We start from the raw sequence: 6,183 nt of genomic DNA on the forward strand, positions 1-6,183 counted from the left end.
TTAATTTCTAACGCTTCGTTTCAACCTTCTGTACCTTCAACCAAACATCCAGGACTGCTCTTCAAGACTGGCTTGTACTACCAGAGATAGCGTTTTCGAGAAATTATATAATATACTGTATTTGGTGCTATTCAAAAATTTTCGAATATGGAATTTCTGACCAATACATCTTGCCAAATGTTTCATTCACAAAGTGACATTTATGAAGACTTCCCCCAACTTTGTTTTCCAACATGAATTCCAAATTTATACAGAATCCTTCAAATTGATGAAGAAAGTTTGGGGAAGCTGTGCAGTAGCAGAGAAAACAGTCTATGACTTGGGTGACTGGAGTCTTTGACAAAGTCAATACTTTGTAGAGCCACCTTTTGTAGCAATTACAGCTGCAAGTCTCTTGAGGAATGTCTCATTGGCTTGGCACATCTAGCCTTACGGTCGGAGGCAGAGCAGTTGCCATATCAGGCAGTGATGCAACCGGTCAGGATGCTCTTGATGGTGCAGCTGTATAACTTTTTGTGGATCTGGGGGCCCCATGCCAAATCTTTTCAGTCTCCTGAGGGGGAAAAGGCATTGTCATGCCCTCTTCATGACTTTCTTGGTGTGTTTGGACCATGATAGTTTGTTGGTGATGTGGATACCAAGGAACTTGAAACTCTCGACCCGCTCAACTACAGCCCCGTCGATGTGAATGAGGGCGTGTCCGGCCCTCCTTTTCCTGTAGTCCACGATCATCTCCTTTGTCTTTCTCACGGTGAGGGGAGGTTGTTGTCCTGGCACCACACTGCCAGGTCTCTGACCTCCTCCCTTTAGGCTGTCTCATCGTTGTCGTTGATCAGGCCTACCACCGTTGTGTCATCAGCAAACTTAATGATGGTGTTGGAGTCGTGCTTGGCCACACAGTCGTGGGTGAACAGGGAGTACAGGAGGGGACTAAGCATGCACCCCTGAGGGGCCCCCGTGTTGAGGATCAGCGTGGCAGATGTGTTGTTGCCTACCCTTACCACCTGGGGGCGGCCCGTCAGGAAGTCCAGGATCCAGTTGCAGAGGGAAGTGTTTAGTCCCAGGGTCTTTAGCTTAGTGATGAGCTTTGTGGGCACTATGGTGTTGAACGCTGAGCTGTAGTCAATGAACAGCATTCTCACATAGGTGTTCCTTTTGTCCAGGTAGGAAAAGGAAGTGTGATTGAGATTGCGTCATCTGTGGATCTGTTGGGGCGGTATGCGAATTGGGATGATGATAATGATGTGAGCAATGACCAGCCTCTCAAAGCACTTCATGGCTACCGACGTGAGTGCTACGGGTGGTAGTAATTTAGGCAGGTTACCTTCGCTTTCTTGGGCACAGGGACTATGGTGGTCTGCTTGAAGCTTGTAGTTATTACAGACTCGGTCAGGGAGAGGTTGAAAATATCAGCGAAGACACTTGCCAGTTGGTCCCCGCATGCTCTGAGTACACGTCCTGGTAATCCATCTGGCCTGCAGCCTTTTGAATGTTGACCTGTTTAAAGGTCTTGCTCATGTCGGGTTACGGAGAGCGTGATCACACAGTCATCCAGAATAGCTGGTGTTCTCATGCATGCTTCAGTGTTGCTTGCCTCGAAATGAGCATAAAAGGCATTTAGCACGTCTGGTAGGATCTCGTCACTGGGCAGCTTGCGGCAGGGTTTCCCTTTGTAGTCCGTAATAGTTTTCAAGCCCTGCCACATCCGAGTGTCGGAGCTGGTGTAGTAGGATTCAATCTTAGTCCTGTATTGACGCTTTGCCTGTTTGATGGTTCGTCTGAGGGCATAGCGGGATTTCTTATAAGCGTCCGGATTAGTGTCCCACTCATTGAAAGCGGCAGCTCCAGCCTTTAGCTCGGTGCGGATGTTGCCTGTAATACATGGCTTCTGGTTGGGATATGTACGTATGGTCACTGTGGGGACGACGTCGTCGATGCACTTATTGATTAAGCCAGCGACTGAGGTGGTATACTCCTCAATGCCATTGGATGAATCCCGGAACATATTCCAGTCTGTGCTAGCAAAACATTCCTGTAGCGTAGCATCTGCGTCATCTGACCATTTCCGTATTGAGCGAGTCACTGGTACTTCCTGCTTTAGTTGTTGCTTGTAAACTGGAATCAGGAGGATATAATCTTGGTCAGATTTTCCAATTGAGGACGAGGGAGAGCTTTGTACGCGTCTCTGTGAGTGGAGTAAAGGTGGTCTAGAGTTTTTTTCCTTTGGTTGCACTTTGGTTTTACCTTAACATAACATGATGCAGCCACCTCCATGCTTGAAAATATGAAGAGTGGTACTCAGTTATGTGTTGTGTTTAATTTGCCCAAACATATTCAGGACATAAATAAAAAGAAAAAAATGGCACTTTTTTTCCCAGTTGAACTTTAGTGCCTTACTTTAAACAGGATGCATATTTTGGAATATTTTTTATTCTGTACAGGCTTCCTCTTTTCACTCTGTCATTTAGGTTAGTATTGTGGAGGGACTACAATGTTGTTGATCCATTCTCAGTTTTCTCCCATCACAGCCATTGAACTCTGTAACTGTTTTAAAGTCACCATTGGCCACATGGTGAAATCCCTGAACGGTTTCCTTCCTCTCCGGCAACTGAGTTAGGAAGGACGCTTGTATCTTTGTAGTGACTGGGTGTATTGATACACCATCCAAAGTGTAATTAATAATTCCACAGTGCAAAAAGGGATATTCAATGTCTGGTTTTATTTCATTTTTACCCATCTACCAATAGGTGCCCTTCTTTGCGAGGCATTGGAAAACCTCCCTGGTCTTTGTGGTTCAATCTGTGTTTGAAATTCACTGCTCGACTGAGGGACCTTACAGATGTGTGGGATACAGAGACGAGGTAGTCATTCCAAAATCATGTTAAACACATTATTGCACACAAAGTGAGTCCATGCAACTTATTATATGACTTGTTAAGCATATTTTTACTCCTGAAGTTATTTAGGCTTGCCATAAGAATGGGTTGAATACTTATTGACTCAAGACATTTCAACTTCTCATTTGTTATTAACTTGTAAAAATTCTAAAAACATAAATCCACTTTGATATTATGGGGTATTGTGTAACCCAAAATCTAACCAAAATCTCAATTTGATCAATTTTAAATTCAGGCTGCAACACAACAAAATGTGGAGAAAGTCAAGGGGTGTGAATACTTTCTAAAGACACTGTATAGCCTGATTCAACAAAGGGACAGAAGAAGCAGTAGCAATGAAGGAGCAAACGAAGGAGGAGGCTTGCGGACTGGTCGTACCGCAGGAAGTGTCTGTGAATGGTGGTTGGAAGAGCGCTCTGGTTTGAAATGGAAAAGCTTCTCGGTTGCTATTGACAAAGAAGAACATCAAGATGAAGCAGCTGCTTTACAAGTGGGATGCACTGTTGAGCGCTACATCCCGAGGGGTTTGTGCTGATTGTACAGAGATTGTGACAGCCGGTTAAATGGCGTCCCTTGAGAGGGCAAGAACAAGATGTATGTCAGGAGAAGTGCAGTATTATCATAAGGATACATATACTTGGAATACGGATGCGGAATGGAGAGAAAAAGAGAGGCAGAGGAGGTTGAAGAGAGGGAGGAAGAGGGTGAGCTTGAGTAGGTTAAAAATGGCGAGAAAAAGGGAGATGATTTGTTAAAGAAGAATAGTAGAAAGTGTAAGCAGAGTGAGCTGTACGCCGGATCGAAGACAGGAGGAGAAATGTAAGTGAATGAGGGCAAAGTATCAGAGGTGGTAGGTGTGGTGAAGTTCTCGGAGCCCAGGATAAAGATGAGTGTGACAGTAGGAGTGAAAAGTGGACCCTTGCCTTTTGGCTGATCCATTTGTGGTTTCAGGGTGGGTGAAAACAGAGTTGGGTGCTGTGGAATTGGTGAAGGTAACCAGAAGTGGTCTTGTGATAATTGTTTGAGTTTCTGATTGTCAGAGGAAGCAGGTGCTCCGCGTAAACAAATGGGGACAAGAGATGTGAATTGTTTTGCTCTCAAGGAAAGGGCGCCATTGAGAGGAGTGATTACTGGGGGTAGCGGTAAATGTGAAAGTTGGCCAACTGAAGTGGAAGAGTCATGGTGTTTGTGATGCTCGTCCCTTTGGTGCGATGCAAACAGGGTGGCATGAGTGGTGAAACAGAAGAGTCGTTGTCTGTCCTTTTGAGTTTTGATGTTGAGTCTTTGCCCGGCAAAGTGATGTTAGGATATATAAGTTATCCAGTACAAGCTTTTGTGCCGAATACATTACGATGTTACAGGTGTCAAGCTTATGGGCATGTGGCAGCAGTGTGTAGGAGGGAGGTTCCTAGGTGTGTGAAATGTGCAGAAGGGCATGAGACAAAGGAATGTGTAGCATTGGGGAAAGTAGTGGTATGTGTTAATTGTAGGGGTGCCCATGGGGCTGGGAATCAGAAACGTCCGTGTAGAGAGAGGCAGATTGAGGTTTCCAGGGTTAGAGTAGTGCAGAAGTTGTTGTATGCTGAGGCAGTGAAGAAAGTAGAGGAAGATGGGTCAAGGATCCTGAGAGGAGTGGTGTGAGTAGTAGAGCTGTACCACAAGAAGGATAGGCCAACAAGTCATACAGTGCCCTCCACTTATTGGCACCCCTGTTTAAGATGTGGTCGAGGACTTCCAAAAATTCTCCTTTTTTAAACAACATAGAACCCAAATGCAAAAAAAAGAGAAAAAATCCAACCTTTTATTTAAGTACATTACTTTGGTGTAAAAAAAATCACACATTTAGAAAAAAATAAACTTGAAATCATGTGTCCCACAATTATTGGCACCCCTGATGTTAATACTTTGTACAACCCCCCTTTTGCCAACAAGACAGCACTTCATCTCCTCTTATAACATTTCACAAGATTGGAGAACACAGAGAGAGGGATCTTTGACCATTCTTCTTTGCACAATCTTTCTAGATCATCCAGTGTCCTGGGTCCTCTCTTATGCACTCTCCTCTTTAGCTCGCCCCACAGGTTTTCGATTGGGTTGAGGTCTGGGGACTGAGATGGCCATGGGAGGACCTTGAGTTTGTGACTGCTGAACCATTTTTGTGTAGATTTTGCCACATGTTTTGGATCATTATCCTGCTGAAAGACCCAATGACGACCCATCTTCAGCTTTCTGGCAGAGGCCATCAGGTTTTTATTTAAAATGTCCTGGTAGTTCAAAGCGTTCATAATGCCATGCACCCTAACAAGGTTCCCAGGGCCTTTGGAAGAGAAACAGGCCCACAGCATCACAGATCCTCCACCATACTTCACGGTGGGCATGAGGTGCTTTCCGGCATACTCATCTTTTGTTTTACGCCAGACCCACTTAGAGTGTTTGTTGCCAAAAAGCTCAATCTTAGTCTCATCTGACCAAAGCACACGATCCCAGTTGAAGTCCCAGTGCCACTTAGCAAACTCCAGACGTTTACGTTGTGAGTGTTAGTGAGAAAAGGCTTTTTCCTTGCATGCCTCCCAAACAGCTTGTTGGCATGTAGAGAGTGTCTGATGGTTGTTTTGGAGACTTTGTGACCCCAAGATGCCACTCTTTGATGCAATTCTGTGACAGTGAGCTTAGGACTTTTTTTTACTTCTCTTACCATCCTCCTCACTGTGCGTTGTGGCAAGATAAACTTGGGACCTCTTCCAGCCTTGTTTGTCACTGTTCCAGTTGTTTTAAACTTCTTAATGATTCCTCTGACTGTAGATACGGGCAAGTTAAGGCGAGTGGCTATTTTCTTGTAGCCATTGCCTGACTTATGAAGGTCGACACAAATCTGCCTTACTTGAATGGTGTGTTCTCTTGTCTTTGCCATGTTGACAAATGGGTAAGAGAATTAGGCCTCTGTGTCACGTCATATTTATACCCCAGGGGAACAGGAAGTCATGAATTACATATTAAAAGTTCCTAGATACCCTGACCAACTTTAGCAACTACAGAAAAATATATTTTTTTAAAAATCAATTAAAAATTTCAGCTGAATTGTTAGGGGTGCCAATAATTGTGGGACACATGATTTCAAGTTTTTCTTTTTCTAAATGTGTGATTTTTTTTTTACCACCAAAGTAATGTACTTAAATAAAAGGTTGGATTTCTTTTTGCATTTGGGTTCTATGTTGTTTAAAAAAAAATGAGAATTTTTGGAAGTCCTCACTACATCTTAAACAGGGGTGCCAATAATAGTGGAGGG

This window comes from Coregonus clupeaformis, unplaced genomic scaffold (genome assembly GCF_020615455.1).
Source record: "Coregonus clupeaformis isolate EN_2021a unplaced genomic scaffold, ASM2061545v1 scaf0330, whole genome shotgun sequence".
Lineage (NCBI taxonomy): Eukaryota > Metazoa > Chordata > Actinopteri > Salmoniformes > Salmonidae > Coregonus > Coregonus clupeaformis.